The sequence below is a fragment of the Trematomus bernacchii genome, unplaced genomic scaffold, assembly GCF_902827165.1.
Source record: "Trematomus bernacchii unplaced genomic scaffold, fTreBer1.1, whole genome shotgun sequence".
Taxonomy (NCBI): Eukaryota; Metazoa; Chordata; class Actinopteri; order Perciformes; family Nototheniidae; genus Trematomus; species Trematomus bernacchii.
In genome coordinates this window covers 6,747,879-6,771,358 of record NW_022987567.1, presented here as the reverse complement: position 1 = coordinate 6,771,358, position 23,480 = coordinate 6,747,879, and the positions used below count along the sequence as shown (strand labels likewise).

Genomic DNA, 23,480 nt, shown 5'->3' with positions numbered 1-23,480 from the left:
GTCATTGTTCAAATGATAATAAACAAACATATAAAGCATATTTGTCCACTCATATGTAGATAAGAGTATTAAAAACTTGAAAAATATCCCTCTAAGGTACATTTAGAACAGTTAAAAAATGTGCGATTAATTTGCGATTAAACACGATTAACTGGACAATCATGCGATTAATCGCGATTAAATATTTTAATCGACTGACAGCCCTAATATTTATACGTTTCTGTTTTCAAAATACCAAACAGATCATGCATTTTAGCCATGCCTCATTTCGATCTATGTGCTGTTTTCTGTCTACGGGTCTGATTCTGCTGACCACGCCCCCCTGCAGGAGAGGGGAGACGTGCTCTGATCAGCTGCTGGGCTGTCAGAAGAGGGGGAGAAAAATAGATCTCCGTCCTCCGTGTTTTATTATATAGAGTCGTTATTCATTTGTTTTAAAGCTCAATAAATAACAAAGAAGACCTTTGACCGGCACTTTTCTAATTTTGTCCGGAAGATTTAAACTTTAACGGACATCTTGACCGGCGAAAGAAACTGAAACTGAAACTCTGCCGCACGGTCCCCTCGTTCCTTGGAAGAGGCGGAGAGGTGGGTGTTTGTCATCTGCTGGTGGACTAACCGGAGAGAATTACAGTGCTTGCCTCGACGGGGAGGGATTGCATTGAATTAAAGCAGCGGGAGCAAACGCTTGCCTCGGGGAGGGAGAAAAAAAGCCACAGCGGAGAATAAACAGAAGGGTAACCATGGTAACTATGGGCGGGAAGTCTTCTTCGCTGCTTTTGTGGCAGACTACAGCGCCACTTACAGGCCTGGCATATGTACTACAGCGTCTCCAGCGCTTTCGAGCGGCAATGGCCGGCCGTGGCCCAACCCCACATTCCCCTGATAGGTGGAGAGTTGGCCCAATAGCCGTAGCGCCACTTCTGTGACGACATAGAAGTGTTCAAATCTGTATCAGTTTTCATCAGATCCGTTGCAGCCCCTTTTTCAGAGATTTGGGTATGGAGGAAAATAGAGAGGGTTGTGTTTTTTGACACTTGGTGAGTTCCCTGGAACACCGGGGAAACATATTCATGTATAAAAGACGTACAAAAGTGCATTTTGCATGATAGGTCCCCTTTAAACAAAACAAAGGGCCTAGATAAACGTGGTATACAGTTTAAAATGTTAATAATATATTTAAAGTGTTCAAAGTACAGTTTCAGTGCAGTAGCAGCGGAGATGGGCAGAAAAGTGACTGGTGCTGGATGAGGGAGGTTGGTTGTGTGTGTGTGTGTGTCTGTGTGTGTGTGTGTGTGTGTGTGTGTGTGTGTGTGTGTGTGTGTGTGTGTGTGTGTGTGTGTGTGTGTGTGTGTGTGTGTGTGTGTGTGTGTGTGTGTGTGTCAGCATCCTGACCGCCTGGTGGAGGAAGCTGTTCCTCAGCCTGGCGGTGCCCCAGCTGAGGAACCTTCTTCCTGAAGGCAGGCGGCTGAAGAGGCTGTTGGAGGGGTGGGTGGAGTCACCCGCAATGCTGAGTGCTTTGCGGGTGAGGCGGGTGTTGTATATGTCCTGTAGTGAGGGGAGTGAGGCACCGATGATCCTCTGGGCAGAGTTCACTATGCGATGCAGGCTCTTGCGGTCGGCGGTGGTGCAGCTTCCGAACCACAGCGTGATACAGCTGCTAAGGATGCTCTCGGTGGCGCCTCGGTAGAAGGACAGCATGATGGGGGGTGATGCTCCGGCTCGCTTGAGCTTCCGGATGAAGTACAGGCGCTGCTGGGCTTTCCTCGCTAGTGCAGTGGTGTTGTTTTTCCAGGTGAGGTCATCAGTGTTGGTCACACCAAGGAATTTGGTGCTGGTCACCTGCGTCACAGCAGCGCCGGGGGAAAAAACGCGTCATCTGAGGAAACAGTGTCTGAGGGCATCTTAATATTTAATAAACTATGAATGTTTTATATCCATGTAAAGGGAAGAAACTCATCTAACTGATCATTTGAAAAAAAAAAAATCAAAAATAAACCCACAATGCTAACGCTGAGCCTCTGAATTAGCAACGAGCGAAAAATGCTAACAGATTACTGCACCGGAATTCACTCATAAAACCTTATTATTTATCTTTTTTGCACATCCAACACATCGTTTCACATCGTGAGGTGACACAGAATCGATGGGTACATACATTATCACTCTATGATACGAACTTGCGACTTTATAAACAAAAACAGACATCAAAACATGTGGCGCTAGGTAGCTAAAAACGCTAACATGGCTTACCTGTGTCGTAGTCTGGTCAAAAGTGGTCTTCAATGGCATTAAAACGATAAAAACGCTGCTGAAGTTAATCCATAGGTTAATCCAATGTGTCTGTGTCCCTTTGAAATGATTTCTGATAATCCATAAACAATAAACCTGCTTTTCCGTTTCCAGATGTCAGAGTATAGGTTCGCTCTGATGCAAAACTGCATGCGCGAAGCCCCCACCTTTTTTTTTATACCATGTGTGTGAGTGGGGAGATTCCCCTTCGATTCTATTGGCTCTAACGGTCAGAAAGAGATGTCAATCACCAAAATCGACCAATGGGTTCCAGAGAAACGGTAAAACCCCCATTTCCACCCAAATCACCTCAGAGGTGGAGTTTGTTTTTGTTTTTACTTCGGATGTGAGTTTGTGTGTGCTCAGGATGAGTTTGGCTGTGTTTCGCTGTGTATCCTAAACAAGGAAACAACACCTCCACGGAGCTCAGCGCGATTCACAACGCCCCCACCCAATGTGAGTTTGGAAAAATGCACAATATAAATCTATTTTAGTAGACCTCAACAATGGAATTATGATCAGTGGAAATGGCCATGACACCTCTCCTTTAAGTGCTTTGACAAAAAACCCATTAAAAAACGTCATCTGTGGAAGCCGTAGTACTGTAAAAAGCACGACCAATCATTTTAGCTGGCCCGGCTAAAATAACTGGATGGCCTACCTGCCTGTCAGCCTTCCATCTGTGCACAAACTTATCTCGTGCCCTCATTGGTCATGTGCGCGTTCATGTGTGTTGGAGGAGGGGCTCTGTGAGGAAGTGGCAGATTTTTTCCGGTTGTGTATTTTCAAATTCTAGCGCACTCGAGCTGGTTTCTCCAAAATTACCTACCCCACCTTTAACACAGAGGAAATCACGATAAAAATACATGTTACAAACAAACAGTTTAATCATCAAACAAGTGCAAATAACAAAGCAAACTATAAACATAAATACAACCGTTCCTGCTGGGCCAGATCTGCACTGTGCATCTCCCTCAGGACTGTGAGGTGCTCCTCTCCTCGTTTCCTCTGGCCTGGAAGACAATAAGATAAACCTTTTTTTTTTTAAATCACCGTAATTCAGGTGTCATAGCAGCAACAGCAATAAGAATGAAAAACACAGGACAGGTACAGGTCACGTACGGATATAAGAATAACATGTATAAGTATAAACAGAACAACGGTAAGGATGAACTAAAGACGGTTCTGGCCCTAGATGTTTACAATGATTGTGAAAGTGAATTACATTATGTCCAGCCTGTTGATAATGAATATAAATATATGTATACATATGTATGAGTATGTACAAATATACAGTCATGAAGTAAATGGATAATTACAAATGAATATAAGTATGAATAATTATGAGACCAGTTTAAAGTGCAACAATACTTAACAATGAAGAACATACAAGAATATATTAGGTTGTCAGACACAATTTTACGAGCTGCAACATTGATAGTGATTCTTACTACTTACTACTGGTACGTTACTTTACTTGTAACAGAGCATTTCCACACATTGGTATTGCTTATTTTACTTACTGACGATGATCTAAAGTTTAAAAAAAGTCACAATTCCAGTCGTTTTGCCATGCCTATTTCTTACTTAACTAGAAAACTGGACGTAAACAATGGTACATATGGTGTTAGCAAACAATAGCTCTTGCTAATGCTATCTGTGCTAACCGTAGCTCTTCGGGGCTCCATAAAAGCATGGGTTGTCGAACATAAATGTACGGATAAAATAGGCATGTTTGTAAGAAATGAGCTTTACAATCGATAGGGACACAACGCTTTCAAGCAAAGAACAGAGCGTTAGCAAAAACGTACCATCCTGCAGCCGTTGCCGAGTCCAAGCGTCGTTTCGTGTTGCGACGTCGAGCTCCCGCTGTATTTTTTCATCCGCAACGAGATGGAGTAACGTCTGTACCTCGTCAAACAACCACGGCGTGTTTTTTTTGTTGCTGCCATTTCTTTATGGATTTGTTTAACGGTAGCTTGTCTGTTTTAAAAATGGTGCTTATGCGACGCTTGGGGACTGTCTCGCGCAACGATTTTGACGATTCTCTCTGACCAATCAGCAGTCGGGAGTGTTGACGTCACTAGTTTAGCATATTCAGCTCGGTTGTTGGCTCGGTAGGAACCTCGATTTTCGAGGACCAGAAAAAAAGTTAAAAAGTACCCGTGAGCCAGAACTACCCCTAGTGGAAAAGCAAAAAAAAGCGGGCCGGGCCAAACTAAACCGTGCTAAGCCGTGCTAGGTCCTGCAGTGGAAAAGCGCCAAAAGTGAATTTCAGTGAAGTCATTAGAGGAGGGGGAGGGGAGCCATGACTGACTGTATACTCCTGTCTGCTGTGTTTTCAGCTTCACTCAGAGACAACATGGCTTCCAGGTTAGAGGAAGATCTCTGCTGTCTGGTCTGTCAGGAAGTCTTTAGAGATCCTGTTCTTCTGTCCTGCTGCCACAGCTTCTGTAAAGCCTGTCTGCAGAACTGGTGGGATGGGAAAGAAGTAAAGGAGTGTCCAGTTTGTAGGAGAAAATCTTCAAAGGACTACGTTCTTAACTTTGCTTTAAAGAACCTGTGTGAGACCTTCTTACTGGAGAGAGATCAGAGACCTCCAGAGGCTCTCTGCAGTCTGCACTCTGAGAAACTCAAACTCTTCTGTCTGGACCATCAGCAGCCAGTGTGTCACATCTGCAGAGATTCAAAAACACACACCAACCACAGAATCAGACCCATGGAAGAAGCTGCACAGGATCTCAGAGAGGAGCTCCAGAAATCTCTGCAGCCCTTTCAGGAGAAACTGAAGCTCTTTGAAGAAGTTAAAGTGAAGTTTGATCAAACAGCAGGACACATGAAGGTCCAGGCTCAACACACAGAGACGCAGATTAAGGAGCAGTTTAAGAAGCTTCACCAGTTTCTAGAAGAGGAAGAGGAGGCCAGGATTGGGCCACTGAGGGAGGAAGAGGAGCAGAAGAGGAGGGTGATGGAGGAGAAGATGGAGGCTGTGAGCAGAGAGATAGCAGCTCTTTCACACACAGTCAGAGCCACAGAGGAGGAGCTGAGAGCTGAAGACGTCTCCTTCCTGCACAACTACAAGGCTGCAGTGGAGAGGCTGCAGCGCCCCCTGCTGGAGGAGCCACAGCTGCCCTCAGGAGCTCTGATAGACCAGGCCAAACACCTGGGCAACCTCAGCTTCAACATCTGGAGCAAGATGAAGGACATGGTGTCCTACTCTCCTCTCATCCTGGACCCAAACACTGCTCATCCAAGACTCATCCTGTCTGAAGATCTGACCAGAGTGAGAGGAAGAGGGAGACAGAAACTTCCTGATAATCCAGAGAGGTTTGATCTTTACCCCTTAGTCCTGAGCTCTGAGGGCTTTAACTCAGGGACTCACAGCTGGGATGTCCAGGTTACAGACAGTACATACTGGGTACTTGGTGTGTCAGCAGAGTCTGTCCAGAGGAAGGTAGACATAGGGTCTGGATTCTGGAGAATACGTTTCTTTAAAGGTGAATACTCAGCACGATCACTACCAGCTCCAGAAACTCCTCTCAGCCTGAAGAAGAAGCTCCAGAGGGTCAGAGTGAATCTGGACTGGAACAGAGGAAAGTTGTCGTTCTCTGATCCTGACACTAACACACACATACACACCTTCACACACACTTTCACTGAGAAGATGTTTCCATACATCATCACACAGGAGGAAGTGAAGATATTACCACAGAAGGTGTGTGTGACAGTGGATCAGAGCAGGTAGAGATCAACAGGATCATTATATCTATGATGATCATCTCTTAAAGGGATCATTCACTGACCTCTGAACCTGTCCTCCTGCTGTCTCTTTATTCTAAACATGTTTTTATTCTTGTTGTTATTGAGTTTGATAATCTGCTTTTTGATCATACTGTCAACCTTTATTAAATTGAAACACGTGCATTTAGCTGACACTTTTATCCAAGTAACATCATGTACATCAAATATGCTGAACTGCTTCCTTTAGAGGAAATAAGAGATATATATTCTTTACATTTGAAATGATCTCACCCAGATTCAGATCTTTATGTCAGGTTATAGTTTAACCTTCTCTGTTTTATTGATTCTATGTCGTTATAAATTGTTAATTTGTTATTTGTGCATGATGGGAAAATAAATAAATAATATGTTTAATCCAACTGCGAGTTTGAGCAGCGAATCATTTATCAGATCCAAAATAAAATGCATTTTTTATTAGTTTTATTACATGCAATTTTAAACTTGTATAATCATATAAAACATACAGAGTTACTGGGTTTAAATTAACTCCCTGACAGACCTCTTCGTCAGGGAATAAAATGAATGTTTTAAAGAGATTTCTAAGTATTTAAATACAGAGTAAATGTTAAACACAGTTTTCCCAGGAGAAGCCTAAACAGAGAGGACGACCCATTGCTGTTCAGAGTGGATTATCAAATGCACACGTTTATTAACTCTAAAGGATTTCATCTCAATCTAAAATACTGATTTCTTGGCAGCGGTGTGTTATCGAGTATTAACAACCTCTTAAACTTCTAATTTGACCAATCAGAGTTGAGTATTCAGCTAAGACGTTTAATCAAATATAATAATATATAGTAAAGTAAAATATATAATGGAGAAGATAAAGTAATGTGTGCACTACTTGAATATATAAAAACATGTATGTTACAATAGAGTTATTCATTAATATTAATAATGATGTCACTCAGATTATTAAAGCAGCAACAATCACATTTAATGAGAAAAGAGCAAACAGATGTTACAATGCTGTCAAATAATAAACAAACTAACATTTCTGATTAAATCAGTTTCACAAGAACAGAGGTTTCTTCAGACTGAAAACAAGTTGCTTCTTTTCCTCATTTTATTCATGTTTATTTCCTCACTGACATGACGCGTCTCAGAATAAAAAGTAGGAATAGTAGAGTCTGTTGAAACTTGGCTTGGTCGTGATTGGTCTAAAATACAGAGAGTTGTCAAACACCATCAGAATGCTACAGCTAATTCAGAATGCTGCAGCCAGACTGCTCTTCAACCTCCTCCTGTTCTCCCACTACTCCTCTCCTCCACTCCTCCACTGGCTGACAGCCAGAGGTGGGAAGTAGTGGAGTACAAATACTTCGTTTCTGTACTTAACTTAATTTTTCTGGTATCAGTACTTTACTCCACTACTTATTTTTCTGACAACTTTTTACTTTGACTTCTTACATTTTGAACACAAATACCTGTACTTTCTACTTCTTACATTTTGAACACAAATACCTGTACTTTCTACTTCTTACATTTTCCAAACAGGCTGGTTCCTTTAGTTTGAATGTGTGTTTGGTGGCGTGATCATTATTATTTAGAGTCATTGCGTGCCTATTGATTTGAACACGATCCGTGTATCCATCATTTCCTGGTCTTCTCTAAAGAAGAGGGACCAATGAAAACGTTGTCATGTTGCCGTTGTTCAGCATGGAAACATTCATTAGCTAATAATGACATTATTGTTCTATTAATATAAAGGGAGGTCAGGTACTCTTTAAAACAGCTGCTAGTTATGGGTACTTTTTACTGAAGTACATTTCAAAGCCCTCTTTACTTTTACTTGAGTAAAGAAGTTTAGTCAGTACTTCTACTTTTACCAGAGTATATTTAAACACGAGTATCTGTACTTCTTCTACTTGAGTAAAGGATGTGTGTACTTTTGCCATCTCTGCTGCCAGTTAATGCAATAATCCAATTCAAGACACTGGTGCTGGCCTTGGTTAAACTCCAGCTCGTGCACTTCACTCGGCATCAGCCAATCAGATTGCTGCTCCCACTGTGAGTGGGACCCAGGTAACCCCCAAAAACACACTATCCTGGCTCCAAAATCAGAATCAGAATCAGTTTTATTACCAGGTAGGTTGATACGTACGAGGAATTTGACTTGGTGTCGTGGTGCATACATAAAAACCAAAAATAAAAAAACACAACTATTTTATGAAAAATATAATAACATTAAAAATAACACAAAAATATAGTAAAATAAAAAAAACAGTATTTACATTGAAATAAAATGGAATAAAATATGTGCAGTAATAATAAAAGACCAGATATTGTGTACATTGTGTGCATTAATGTGATGCAGAGAGTCTGCGTTGTGGCTGAGGGAAAGTATCAGTGCTGAATGGTGGAACGAGCTCCTCATTGACATCAGGAAAGCAGAAACTCTGCATTTCTTCCCTCACAAACTGAAAACTGTTTCCATTGTATCTTGGCAATTCAATTCTTGCATGAAAAAAAGCACTTAAAAAAGTTATTTTAGGCCTGGGGTGTCAAACTCAATTTCTTAACCTGATAATAAACCTGATTCTGAGTCTGATTGACAATGTCATCATCCTAACATTTAGATAACAGGATTGTTTTCTTTACATCTAAAGTAAATGACATTCAATTATAAATCAATAAGAGATGAAAATAAAGCAATGTTTCAGAAACTTAACATAAATTGCGAGGGTCTTTCTCTTGTTGTCTCATAAACAATGGGATCTTTAGAAAACTAATGAAACAAAAACGCCTTCACTGGAAAATGGAAAAACGAACAAACTGATCTCTTTCATGATTAAAAGAACAATAAGTAAAATAAGCAAACACTTAACTAATGTAAAAAGGTGTAGCGCTGCGGCTAAAATCTCATTAAATAACTATTTAATAAAATAAGTGTTAAATATCTTCATTTACCTCTGTTGTTCCTGCTGTGCTGAGCTGCTTCTCACGAAGGAAAAGAGAAGTGGATCAGACACACACACACACACACACACACACACACACACACACCACACACACCACACACACACACACACACACAACAAAGGAACAACTGCTTCAAACGGTGAGTAACGGACACAATAAAGAGTGTGCACACTGAAGACGCCGCAATACCCCACCAGGAAGTCGGGCTCCTCCAGACTGTATGTGTATGTTGGCATGGCAAGGACTTGTTTGTGTGAGGCGTTTTGAAAACCATCATTATAATCTTTAACCACTGTTTCCTATACTTTTCCCCTTTAACCCTTTGTGTCCCCCAGGTGGAATGCATACTATAGTATATGAGTACTTTATTTGGGGTATTTTAAGTATATTTTTCGTACTAGTTTTACTTGAGTGCAATAGGAATGCAGGATTTCTTCAACCTCTGTATTTATATTTTAAAAAATGGCCTTTAGTTGAACACTTTCTTTAACTCTGCTGCCACCTGCTGGTATAAGTAGTTCGTGCACCTTACACACAGACAGACACGTGACCAGAAGTCTGCTTTTCATGAGCAACAAAATACCCTTCAAAAATAAAAGGCACCAACGTCCTGCTGTGATATTTATTATGAATTAGAACAATTCTTTATTGCTTTTTATGAAGCACTCTTGAAAAGAGAAAGGAAAAACAGATTAACTTTTAGCTTTGTGTTATGATTACTTAAATATGTGCACTGTGAGATGAAAAAGAAAAATGTATCAAGTTTAGTTTTGAACATTCACTGTGATTGGGTCTATTATCCACGCAATACACCGTATTTAATTTTTTCTTAATTTACATTATTTAATTTCATATTCTGTTCTTGTAAATATCATATTCTATTATATTACATGTATATAAACTTTTTGCACTACTTTTTATTTTGTATTTTTGTATTTTATTATATATGTTGCATTGTTGGAGGAGCTCAGGTCAGAAGAATTTCATTGACATTTCTACACTGTAGCTGCTGAGCATATGACGATAAAACCTTTGAATCCAACACTTTTTTCAGTGGAAAATCCTAAATTGTAGGATAGTTTGGCCATAATAATGCTTTATGATTACATTTCTAGTGAGAAGTGTATATTTTACTTTCAGAATATACCTCCAGTGGATGTGTAGGATCTACAGTATGATAGATATATTACTTTACACCCGGAAGTATGTATTGTCATTCTTATTGTCGATAAATTGAGGGATATACGCTATATTTTATTAACACCAGTATGTACTTTATACATCCACCTCGAGTGTTTGTCTCTGCACCGGAAATAATTTAATTTTAAAGTTCAACCGCATATTATATAAACTATATCAGCGCCACACCTGCGTAACACATGGTGCCTCTTATCTGAACCATTTTTTAAGCGATTTGTAATCTATTCTTGTCGACTTGCAGCCTAAATACAAAGATAAATCCACTCTCCTACCACTGCTTACCTCTAATGAGCCTTGGTAGAACTAGTGTCCGAGTCATGGGGTCCAGAACTGACTGAAGACATGTGGAACAGAGGACAGGCATGGTTCCATGTACAGGGAACTTTTTGAACCTTTCTGCAGCGATAAATAAAGAAAACAAAGAAGACATTATTAATAATAGTAATGATGGTAACAACAATAATATTAGTATAACTATTTATACAGCACTTACACAATTGCAAAGTGATTCTCACAACAAAAATAAAGAACAAAACAATATCAACAAGTGATTATAGGAATGTTAAGAGACAAAGAAATGATAAACATTCTGAGAGGCCGACGACAAAAGCTAGACTCAATGGCTCTTGATGACATCAATGAGCAGTCCCAATAGATGCTGTGGTATAAAAAGAAATAGAATAGGTCCAGATTTCTTCTATTTTGTGTTGGATGATTTGTTTTATTGATTGCTGATGGATGTATATATATAGGGTTTATTCAACAGCAGTAAAGCATTAAGTTGCTAAATGAACGTACACTGAACTGTAAAACAACTTACCACTATTTAGGAAAGGCTCTGATCAGGAGGGTTGACTAGTAGGACAGCAAAGAGGTGGTGTCATGTACAACCATTGGTAGATGTTACACCTGAAAGAAAGATAAGGAAATAAGAGAAGACAGGAGGACAAACATCTTCTTAAGTAAAAGACCAAATCATGTCAAGCTTTAACCTGAGTCTGTTTTTTCAGTCTTTACAATGCACTGTTGGAAAATACCTTCCAAAGGCTACATTCAAACTCAATACCATAAATAACTGGGTACCAAAGTGCTTTACCTGATAGAACACGTTCCAGACGGAGCAGCAACCATCCGGCTCGGCCTTTTGCTGCATATCATCTCCTCCCTCTCCACTGTTTCCAGTAGATCTCTACTGTCCAATAAAACTGAAATTCCCCAAAAAATCACATTAAAAAAGTTAAAAACAATAACTTGCTTTTGGCATTGAAATAGATTAGAATCTCACCTTTTTCCTGGATGTCAGGAAGGCCAGGAAGTCGTTCCCTTCAAGTCCGCAACCAGTCATAGGGGTTCAAATGCAAAGCCTGAACGATGACAAGAGCGAGATTTACATTTTACAATTATATTTTTAATTCATACCAGAGCAGTGTGTACATAGGCCCTGTACAACATGCAAAGAACAGATCAAATCCCCTGACAGACTCACACACTTTGGTGATGTCCTCATCTGATAATGTTTCATTTTTTAGCGGCAAAGTAACATTACTCAAAGTATATGTATGTTTTGCATCTCCTCAACAATGGTCTGTATCATTGAGTAGAAAAAAACTGTCCCCACAATTTCAGGTAGATTAACACACATTTGTAAGAAAAGTTTACAATGAAGCACAACAACCCTCTTTGTATTAAGCTAGCTGCCACACAAAGTACAGCTTAACATGCTAACCTTTGGTAGAGAGCTACAGTTAGCTAACTTCATGTTCAACACAACACCTCTAATGGCATTACATTGACGATTTTAAACAAAACGTAACTCTCTCAACTTGTAAGATAACGTTAAGTTAACTTACAACTTATAACTGCATCACTTTTTTCAGGGGAAACACAAACTGCAGAACCAGCTAAAACCAGCTAAAACCAGCAACCATCTTAAGCTGGTCTATGCTGGTTTTTTCAGCAGGGGGGATACACCTGGATAAATAAAGGTTTGAAATGAAATGAAATGAATTATATATTTTCATATTTGTTGCATAGATGCATTTTTAACGAAAGTTTTTATTCTTGTTTTTTCAATTACCACCCACTGTACACCCCCCCTACACATTTACATTACATACAGGGTGTTCGGGTAAATAAAGCTCCTCCAGTTTGGGTCCTTATCACAACTGATCAAGATGGCCAAAAGATTCTCTGCTCAGAGGGCCTTGCAAATGATTTTGAAAGAGAGAGAACCATTTGATGATGATGTAGAGCAGGGGTGTCAAACTCAAATACACAGTGGGCCAAAATAAAAAAAAGGGTACTAGTCGAGGGCCGGACTCGTTCAATGTTTATTGCAAAACGTATTGAAATGAACTTATTTCAATAATACATAGTAAACCTGGATCTAACAAAGCTTAAATGATTGCCTATAAAAACAAGATTAAACATTAAATAATCAGTTGCATTCATTTCTTATGGCTCTATCTGCAGCTTTTCCGGAGTCATTTCTTATGATTACATTTTCCCACAGGCCAACAACAGCTTCAAAAAAACTATTTCCCTCAAAGAAAAAACCAAACATGCCCTGTTGTCTCAAGAAAACAAGTGCAGAAGGAAACATCCATTGAAACTCAGTTTGCTGCTCTGTGATGCTCGTTCAAGCCAGATACTTGGCAGGTGTGACAGAGCTCCTCCCTCACCTGACTCACCTGAGATAAATCAGGAAACAGTTTGTTATTCTCCCTCACTGCAGAGAGAGAGACGGACTGAAAAAACAGACGATCAGATTCACCTTCAGACCAAACTAACAACTTCCTCTGAGTTCAGCTACAGGAGAGAAAAGTGGAAACTACAACACTGCTGCTTCAACCTGCGGACCCTCCACCCCCTGAAGGTGAGTCTGACTCCAAACAATACTCAAATGGCGCTTTTCCACTGCAGGACCTAGCACGGCTTAGTTTGGCCTTGGTAGGCCATGCTCACTTTAAAGGTCCCATGTCATGGCCATTTCTACTGATCATAATTCCATTGTTGAGGTCTACTAGAACAGATTTACATTGTTCAATGTTCCAAACTCACATTGGTTTCTCATACAGAATCTCTGTATAGTATGTGTATTCACTCTCTGTCCTAAACGGCCTGTTGGAGCTCCTGCCCCCCCCCTCCCTATGAGCCCAGTGTGCTCTGATTGGTCAGCTCGCCCACTCAGTTCTGTTGAGTCCACCACCGTTACAGCGGAACATCAGTGATTATGTGTTACAATGGCGTTAGCAGCCAGGAAATGACACCAGTAATGACAAACAGATGAGAATGCTGCGTGGGGTCTGGGTGCCGTGTTGGCGGGACGTTGCGGGGCTTGGTGCTCCGCCCTTTGAGGCTCGAGGAGCGGACAGTGTGAGCTGGATTACTGGTCTTGTTTCCTGGTTGCTGCGTGGGGTCTGCGAGACAGCGAGACACCGCGAAACTCAGCCTGAGCACACACACACACTCACAGCCTGGCTGTTCGCCACATAGTTCGCCAAACACTCACAGCCTGAGAAAAGATAAGGCAGTCAGTGTATGTGCCGGCAAAACTCTGCGCAGTAGCGCGGCTGAGAAAAGACAAGGCTGAGTGAGTGTTTCTCCCCGATCCTAACTCGTCTATTACCAACGTCCAGGTAGCTCTATGCTCAACGCTAAAGGTCCCCCCACTGCGTTTGATAGTGTTGCAAGGGATCCTGGTGTGTGAGGAGCTCCACGGATTGGTCCATTTGGATATGGTGACGTCACTGTACCCAGAAAGAAAAAAATGGAAAAAGAAAGTGTTAGAGTTTACTCGCTACAGGGTGTACTTTGAGGGTTTGTGACTTTGCAGACCGTTTACATGCATACAAAGCTACATAACACCCAAGGGGACGGGTAATAACCAGAAAAGCATGACATGGGATCTTTAAGCTGCGTTTCCATTACAGTTAGTAACTGGGGTAGTTAACGACGCAGTGTAGGCGGGGCGATCGGCTGTTCGGCGGGCGGAGCGACGCTGCGTAAAACTGCCGTGACGTTATCTTCAATGCGACACAACTCACAAAACACCATAACAATGGAGGATATGGAAGCGAAAAAACAAAGGGCCTAGATAAACGTGGTATACATTAAAAAAAACAAAGGGCCTAGATAAACGTGGTATACATTAAACAAAACAAAGGGCCTAGATAAACGTGGTATACAGTTTAAAATGTTAATAATATATTTAAAGTGTTCAAAGTACAGCTTCAGTGCAGTAGCAGCGGAGATGGGCAGAAAAGTGACTGGTGCTGGATGAGGGAGGTTGGTTGTGTGTGTGTGTGTGTGTGGTGTGTGTGTGTGTGTGTGTGGTGTGTGTGTGTGTGTGTGTGTGTGTGTGTGTGTGTGTGTGTGTGTGTGGTGTGTGTGTGTGTGTGTGTGTGTGTGTGTGTGTGTGTGTGTGGTGTGTGTGTGTTGTGTGTGTGTGTGTGTGTGTGTGTGTGTGTGTGTGTGTGTGTGTGTGTGTGTGTGTTGTGTGTGTGTGTGTGTGGGGGGGGGGGGGAGCCAGGTCTGAGGCAGGGTGGAGCGTTCCGGGGCGAGATGTCCAGCCGGGGGAGAGAGAGAGGGGAGAGAGAGGGGAGAGAGTTCAGCATCCTGACCGCCTGGTGGAGGAAGCTGTTCCTCAGCCTGACGGTGCCCCAGCTGAGGCTGAGGAACCTTCTTCCTGAAGGCAGGCGGCCGAAGAGGCTGTTGGACGGGTGGGTGGAGTCACCCACAATGCTGAGTGCTTTGCGGGTGAGGCGGGTGTTGTATATGTCCTGTAGTGAGGGGAGTGAGGCACCGATGATCCTCTGGGCAGAGTTCACAATGCGCTGCAGGCTCTTGCGGTCGGCGGCGGTGCAGCTTCCGAACCACAGCGTGATACAGCTGCTAAGGATGCTCTCGGTGGCGCCTCGGTAGAAGGACAGCATGATGGGGGGTGATGCTCCGGCTCGCTTGAGCTTCCGGATGAAGTCTAGGCGCTGCTGGGCTTTCCTCGCTAGTGCGGTGGTGTTGTTTTTCCAGGTGAGGTCATCAGTGATGGTCACCCCAAGGAATTTGGTGCTGGTCACCTGCGTCACAGCAGCGCCGTTGATGGTCAGGGGGAGAGGGGGTCGACGGTGGGTTTCTCCTGAAGTCAACAACTATCTCCTTTGTTTTCTCCAGGTTGAGGAAGAGGTTGTTGTTTTGGCACCACAGGGCCAGCTGGTTCACTTCCTTCCTGTAGTTAGTCTCGTCGTTGTTGCTGATGAGACCCACCACAGTAGTGTCGCCTGCAAACTTCACAATGTGGTTGGTGCTGAAGATGGGTTTGCAGTCGTGGGTCAGCAGAGTGAAGAGAAGGGGGCTGAGCACACATCCTTGGGGGGCCCCCGTGCTCAGTATGAGGGTGTTTGAGGTGTTATTGTTGACCCGTACAGCTTGTGGTCTCTCTGTGAGGAAGTCCAGCAACCAGTTGCAGAGAGAGGGGCTGGGGCCCAGGTCTGTAAGTTTTTGTACAAGCTGCTGGGGGATGATGGTGTTGAATGCTGAGCTGAAGTCTATGAATAGCATTCTGACATATGGGTCCTTAGTCTTAGTCTTAGCCTTAGTGTTAGTGTCCAGGTGTGTGAGGGCTGGGTGGAGAGCGGAGGAGATTGCATCCTCTGTGGACCGTTTAGCTCGGTAGGCAAACTGAAACGGGTCCAGCGATGGGGGGAGGGTGGATATGATCTGCTTCATGACCAGCCTTTCGAAGCACTTCATGATGGTGGAAGTTAGTGCGACGGGGCGGTAGTCGTTGAAGCCGGATGGAGATGACTTTTTTGGCACTGGAATGATGGTGGTTTCCTTGAAGCACGAGGGAACAACAGCCTGGCTCAGGGAGATGTTAAAAATGTCTGTGAGGACATCTGTGAGCTCTTCCGCGCAGTCCTTCAGCACACGAGTCCCTGCTATCCTTGAAATGTCCTGTAATTTTTCGGGTGAATTTTTGTTTTGCTTTCCTAATGCCTCGGGTCAGGTCAGCCCTGGCTGGTTTCAGCCCAGCTGGATCTCCAGCTTTGAAGGCTTTGAAGGCGATGTTGCGGACCTTCACCAGCGTGAGGACCTCCCCTGTCAGCCATAGCTTCTGGTTGGCCCGGATGGTGATGGTTCTGTTTTGTGTCACATCGTCAATGCATTTGGTGATGTAGCCCGTGACTGTCTCTGTGTATTCTTGTATGTTGGTGTGATGGTTGTATGTGGCTGCCTGATTGAACATGTCCCAGTCTGTAGTGTCAAAGCAGTCTCTGAGTGCAGCTGTGCTGTCCTCTGACCACACCCGTACCTGTTTTGAAACCGGTTTGATGGCTTTTACCCTGGCTCTGTAAGCTGGTTCCAACAGAACAGTGAGGTGATCAGAAAGGCCGATGTGGGGGAGGGGGGATGCCTTGTAAGCTCCCTTGAAGTTGGTATAGACCAGGTCTAATGTGTTTTTTCCCCTGGTTGGAAAATCGACATTGCTGATATATTTTAGGCAGCACAGTTTTTTAAGTTAGCGTGGTTGAAGTCTCCAGCTACGATGAGAAGGCCGTCTGGGTGTGCTGTCTGCTGCTCACTGATGGCTCTGTACAGTTCACCGAGTGCCTCCTCTTTACCCTCGCTACTGGGGTTAGGCGGGAGGTAAACAGCCACCACAAGAATCGCTGTAAACTCCCTCGGCAGGTAAAAAGGACGGCATTTTAGAACCATAAATTCCACCAGTGGCGAGCAGTGTTGGCTAACAACAACAGTATCTCTGCACCAAGCGCCACTGATGTACACACACACCCCGCCGCCGCGTACTGCCCCATAATAAGAACATTTGAGAAAATAACAGATCATGAAAAGAAAATCTTTCTAATAAATTAACCTCTTCTACACCGCACCCCCGATATCGGGGGAAAAACGCGTCATCTGAGGAAACAGTGTCTGAGGGCATCTTAATATTTAATATTTTTTAAATAAACCCACAATGCTAACGCTGAGCCTCTGAATTAGCAACTAGCGAAAAATGCTAACAAATTACTGCACCGAAATTCACTCATAAAACCTTATTATTTATCTTTTCTGCACATCCAACACATCGTTTCACATCGTGAGGTGACACAGAATCAATGGGTACATACATTATCACTCTATGATACAAACTCGCGACTTTATAAACAAAAACAGACATCAAAACATGTGGCGCTAGGTAGCTAAAAACGCTAACATGGCTTACCTGTGTTATAGTCTGGTCAAAAGTGGTCTTCAATGGCATTAAAACGATAAAAACGCTGCTGAAGTTAATCCATAGGTTAATCCAATGTGTCTGTGTCCCTTTGAAATTATTTCTGATAATCCATAAGCATTAAACCTGCTTTTCCGTTTCCAGATGTCAGAGCTGGAGTATAGGTTCGCTCTGATGCAAAACTGCATGCGCGAAGCCCCCACTTTTTTCTTTTACATGTGTGTGAGTGGGGAGATTCCCCTTCGATTCTATTGGCTCTAACGGTCAGAAAGAGATGTCAATCACCAAAATCGACCAATGGGTTCCAGAGAAACGATAAAACCCCCATTTCCACCAAAATCACCTCAGAGGTGGAGTTTGTTTTGCTAAACCTCTCTAGAAAGGTCAAATGTCACTTGTTTTGCATCAATCTTGATGCAGGGTACTTATTATATGTTGTACTTTGGATTCCTAAAGCTTTTAGTCTACCTTACTATTATCGAAGGGTAGTTTTCACTATAAGTAAAAAATAATATTTGGACGGACACTATAATTTACAGTTTTTTACTATGTTCAATCTGAATTTTCTTTAAAATAAAAAACATCTATATTGATTCTGACTCTTCTACATCCAACTCACAGGTTTATCATTACTTTGAGAACAAAGATTATTAATTTAACCCTTTTAGAAGGGAAGATATGGTCATTTGTTCTGGGAATGTCATTTTTGAGCCTGAGACCTGAAAAACAGGCTCAGGGCTTAACAGGTTAAGGTCTGTTTTGTTTGTTTAGATCTACTGTTAAAGGTGGGGTAGGTAAGTTTGAGAAACCGGCTTGAGATACACTTTTTGTTATATTCCATGGAATGCTCTTAACATCCCGATAGCAATGAATATCTTAAGTGCTTTGACAAAAAATCCATACAAAAATGTCATCTGTGGAAGCCGTAGTACTGTAAAAAGCACGACCAATCATCTGAGCCGGCCCGGCTAAAGTAACTGGATGGCCTACCTGCGTGTCAGCCTTCCATCTGTGCACAAAGTTATCTCGTGCCCTCATTGGTCATGTGCGCGTTCGTGGGTGTTGGAGGAGGGGCTCTGTAAGGAAGTCTGAAGGAAGTGGCAGATTTTTTCCGGTTGTGTATTTTCAATTTCTAGCGCACTCGAGCCGGTTTCTCCAAAATTACCTACCCCACCTTTAACACAGAGGAAATCACGATAAAAATACTTGTTACAAACAAACAGTTTAATCATCAAACAAGTGCAAATAACAAAGCAAACTATAAACATAAATACAACCGTTCCTGCTGGGCCAGATCTGCACTGTGCATCTCCCTCAGGACTGTGAGGTGCTCCTCTCCTCGTTTCCTCTTGCCTGGAAGACAATAAGATAAACCTTTTTCTTTTTTAAATCACCGTAATTCAGGTGTCATAGCAGCAACAGCAATAAGAATGAAAAACACAGGACAGGTACAGGTCACGTACGGATATAAGAATACAATATATAAGTATAAACAGAACAACGGTAAGGATGAACTAAAGACGGTTCTGGCCCTAGATGTTTACAATGATTGTGAAAGTGAATTACATTATGTCCAGCCTGTTGATAATGAATATAAATATATGTATACATATGTATGAGTATGTACAAATATACAGTCATGAAGTAAATGGATAATTACAAATGAATATAAGTATGAATAATTATGAGACTAGTTTAAAGTGCAAAAATACTTAACAATGAAGAATATACAAGAATATATTAGGATGTCACACACAATTTTGCTAGCTGCAACATTAATAGTGATTCTTACTACTTTTACTTTTGGTACGTTACTTTACTTGTAACAGAGCATTTCCACACATTGGTATTGCTTATTTTACTTACTGACGATGATCTAAAGTTTAAAAAAAGTCACAATTCCAGTCGTTTTGCCATGCCTATTTCTTACTTAACTCTAGAAAACTGGACGAAAACAATGGTACATATGGTGTTAGCAAACAATAGCTCTTGCTAATGCTATCTGTGCTAACCGTAGCTCTTCGGGGCTCCATAAATGCATGGGTTGTCGAACATAAATGTACGGATAAAATAGGCATGTTTGTTAGAAATGAGCTTTACAATAGATAGGGACACAACGCTTTCAAGCAAAGAACAGAGCGTTAGCAAAAACATACCATCCTGCAGCCGTTGCCGAGTCCAGGCGTCGTTTCACGTTGCGACGTCGAGTTCCCGCTGTATTTTTTCATCCGCAACGAGATGGAGTAACGTCTGTACCTCGTCAAACGACCACGGCGTGTTTTTTTTGTTGCTGCCATTTCTTTATGGATTTGTTTAACGGTAGCTTGTCTGTTTTAAAAATGGTGCTTATGCGACGCTTGGGGACTGTCTCGCGCAACGATTTTGACGATTCTCTCTGACCAATCAGCAGTCGGGAGTGTTTACGTCACTAGTTTAGCATATTCAGCTCGGTTGTTGGCTCGGTAGGAACCTCGATTTTCGAGGACCAGAAAAAAAGTTAAAAAGTATCCGTGAGCCGGAACTACCCCTAGTGGAAAAGCAAAAAAAAGCGGACCGGGCCAAACTAAACCGTGCTAAGCCGTGCTAGGTCCTGCAGTGGAAAAGCGCCAAAAGTGAATTTCAGTGAAGTCATTAGAGGAGGGGGAGGGGAGCCATGACTGACTGTATACTCCTGTCTGCTGTGTTTTCAGCTTCACTCAGAGACAACATGGCTTCCAGGTTAGAGGAAGATCTCTGCTGTCCGGTTTGTCAGGAAGTCTTTAGAGATCCTGTCATCCTGTCCTGCTGCCACAGCTTCTGTAAAGCCTGTCTGCAGAACTGGTGGGATGGGAAAGAAGTAAAGGAGTGTCCAGTTTGTAGGAGAAAATCTTCAAAGGACTTCATTCTTAACTTTGCTTTAAAGAACCTGTGTGAGACCTTCTTACTGGAGAGAGATCAGAGATCTCCAAAGGCTCTCTGCAGTCTGCACTCTGAGAAACTCAGACTCTTCTGTCTGGACCATCAGCAGCCAGTGTGTCACATCTGCAGAGATTCAAAAACACACACCAACCACAGAATCAGACCCATCGATGAAGCTGCTCAGGATCTCAGAGAGGAGCTCCAGAAGTCTCTGCAGCCCTTTCAGGAGAAACTGAAGCTCTTTGAAGAAGTTAAAGTGAAGTTTGATCAAACAGCAGGACACATGAAGGTCCAGGCTCAACACACAGAGACGCAGATTAAGGAGCAGTTTAAGAAGCTTCACCAGTTTCTAGAAGAGGAAGAGGAGGCCAGGATGGCTGCACTGAGGGAGGAAGAGGAGCAGAAGAGGAAGATGATGGAGGAGAAGATGGAGGCTGTGAGCAGAGAGATAGCAGCTCTTTCACACACAGTCAGAGCCACAGAGGAGGAGCTGAGAGCTGAAGACGTCTCCTTCCTGCACAACTACAAGGCTGCAGTGGAGAGGCTGCAGCGCCCCCCTGCTGGAGGATCCACAGCTGCCCTCAGGAGCTCTGATAGACCAGGCCAAACACCTGGGCAACCTCAGCTTCAACATCTGGAGCAAGATGAAGGACATGGTGTCCTACTCTCCTCTCATCCTGGACCCAAACACTGCTGGTTCAGACCTCTTCCTGTCTGAAGATCTGACCAGAGTGACACTAGGAGGGAGACAGAAACTTCCTGAAAATCCAGAGAGGTTTGATAAACACCCCTTAGTCCTGAGCTCTGAGGGCTTTAACTCAGGGACTCACAGCTGGGATGTCCAGGTTACAGACAGTACACAATGGGTACTTGGTGTGTCAACAGAGTCTGTCCAGAGGAAGGGAGACATACGGTCTGGATTATGGAGAATACATTTCTTTAAAGGTAAATACTCAGCACGGTCACTACCAGCTCCAGAAACTCCTCTCAGTCTGAAGAAGAAGCTCCAGAGGGTCAGAGTGGATCTGGACTGGAACAGAGGAAAGTTGTCGTTCTCTGATCCTGACACTAACACACACATACACACCTTCACACACACTTTCACTGAGAAGATGTTTCCATACATTTACACTCTGGAGGAAGTGAAGATATTACCACAGAAGGTGTGTGTGACAGTGGATCAGAGCAGGTAGAGATCAACAGGATCATTATATCTATGATGATCATCTCTTAAAGGGATCATTCACTGACCTCTGAACCTGTCCTCCTGCTGTCTCTTTATTCTAAACATGTTTTTATTCTTGTTGTTATTGAGTTTGATAATCTGCTTTTTGATCATACTGTCAACCTTTATTAAATTGAAACACGTGCATTTAGCTGACACTTTTATCCAAGTAACATCATGTTCATCAAATATGCTGAACTGCTTCCTTTAGAGGAAATAAGATATATATATTCTTTACATTTGAAATGATCTCACCCAGATTCAGATCTTTATGTCAGGTTATAGTTCAACCTTCTCTGTTTTATTGATTCTATGTCGTTATAAATTGTTAATTTGTTATTTGTGCATGATGGGAAAATAAATAAATAATATGTTTAATCCAACAGCGAGTTTGAGCAGCGAATCATTTATCAGATCCAAAATAAAATGCATTTTTTATTAGTTTTATTACATGCAATTTTAAACTTGTATAATCATATAAAACATACAGAGTTACTGGGTTTAAATTAACTCCCTGACAGACCTCTTCGTCAGGGAATAAAATAAATGTTTTAAAGAGATTTCTAAGTATTTAAATACAGAGTAAATGTTAAACCCAGTGTTCCCAGGAGAAGCCTAAACAGAGAGGACGACCCATTGCTGTTCAGCGAGGATTATCAAATGCACACGTTTATAAACTCTAAAGGATTTAATCTCAATCTAAAATACTGATTTCTTGGCAGCGGTGTGTTATCGAGTATTAACAACCTCTTAAACTTCTAATTTGACCAATCAGAGTTGAGTATTCAGCTAAGACGTTTAATCAAATATAATAATATATAGTAAAGTAAAATATATAATGGAGAAGATAAAGTAATGTGTGCACTACTTGAATATATAAAACATGTATGTTACAATAGTTATTCATTAATATTAATAATGATGTCACTCAGATTATTAAAGCAGCAACAATCACATTTAATGAGAAAAGAGCAAACAGATGTTACAATGCTGTCAAATAATAAACAAACTAACATTTCTGATTAAATCAGTTTCACAAGAACAGAGGTTTCTTCAGACTGAAAACAAGTTGCTTCTTTTCCTCATTTTATTCATGTTTATTTCCTCACTGACATGACGCGTCTCAGAATAAAAAGTAGGAATAGTAGAGTCTGTTGAAACTTGGCTTGGTCGTGATTGGTCTAAAATACAGAGAGTTGTCAAACACCATCAGAATGCTACAGCTAATTCAGAATGCTGCAGCCAGACTGCTCTTCAACCTCCTCCTGTTCTCCCACTACTCCTCTCCTCCACTCCTCCACTGGCTGACAGCGAGGTGGGAAGTAGTGGAGTACAAATACTTCGTTTCTGTACTTAACTTAATTTTTCTGGTATCAGTACTTTACTTCACTACTTATTTTTCTGACAACTTTTTACTTTGACTTCTTACATTTTGAACACAAATACCTGTACTTTCTACTTCTTACATTTTCCAAACAGGCTGGTTCCTTTAGTTTGAATGTGTGTTTGGTGGCGTGATCATTATTATTTAGAGTCATTGCGTGCCTATTGATTTGAACACGATCCGTGTATCCATCATTTCCTGGTCTTCTCTAAAGAAGAGGGACCAATGAAAACGTTGTCATGTTGCCGTTGTTCAGCATGGAAACATTCATTAGCTAACAATGACATTATTGTTCTATTAATATAAAGGGAGGTCAGGTACTCTTTAAAACAGCTGCTAGTTATGGGTACTTTTTACTTAAGTACATTTCAAAGCCCTCTTTCCTTTGACTTGAGTAAAGAAGTTTAGTCAGTACTTCTACTTTTACCAGAGTATTTTTAAACACAAGTATCTGTACTTCTGCTTGAGTAAAGGATGTGTTTACTTTTGCCATTTCTGCTGCAAGTTAATGCAATAATCCAATT

At 41.9% G+C, this 23,480-nt stretch overlaps 1 protein-coding gene and 1 pseudogene across 1 annotated transcript in view; both read left to right on the top strand.

The window, feature by feature from the left end:
* The first annotated feature begins 12,957 nt into the window (after window positions 1-12,957).
* The window catches only part of LOC117478831 (nuclear factor 7, brain-like), a 29,109-nt gene continuing 18,586 nt past the window's right edge, over window positions 12,958-23,480 (top strand). Inside the window, exon 1 of the mRNA XM_034125739.1 lies at window positions 12,958-13,090. The gene's annotated coding sequence lies outside the window, so the exon portion shown is untranslated. The remainder of the gene's footprint in view (window positions 13,091-23,480) is intronic.
* Window positions 12,973-21,955, top strand: LOC117478829 (annotated as a pseudogene).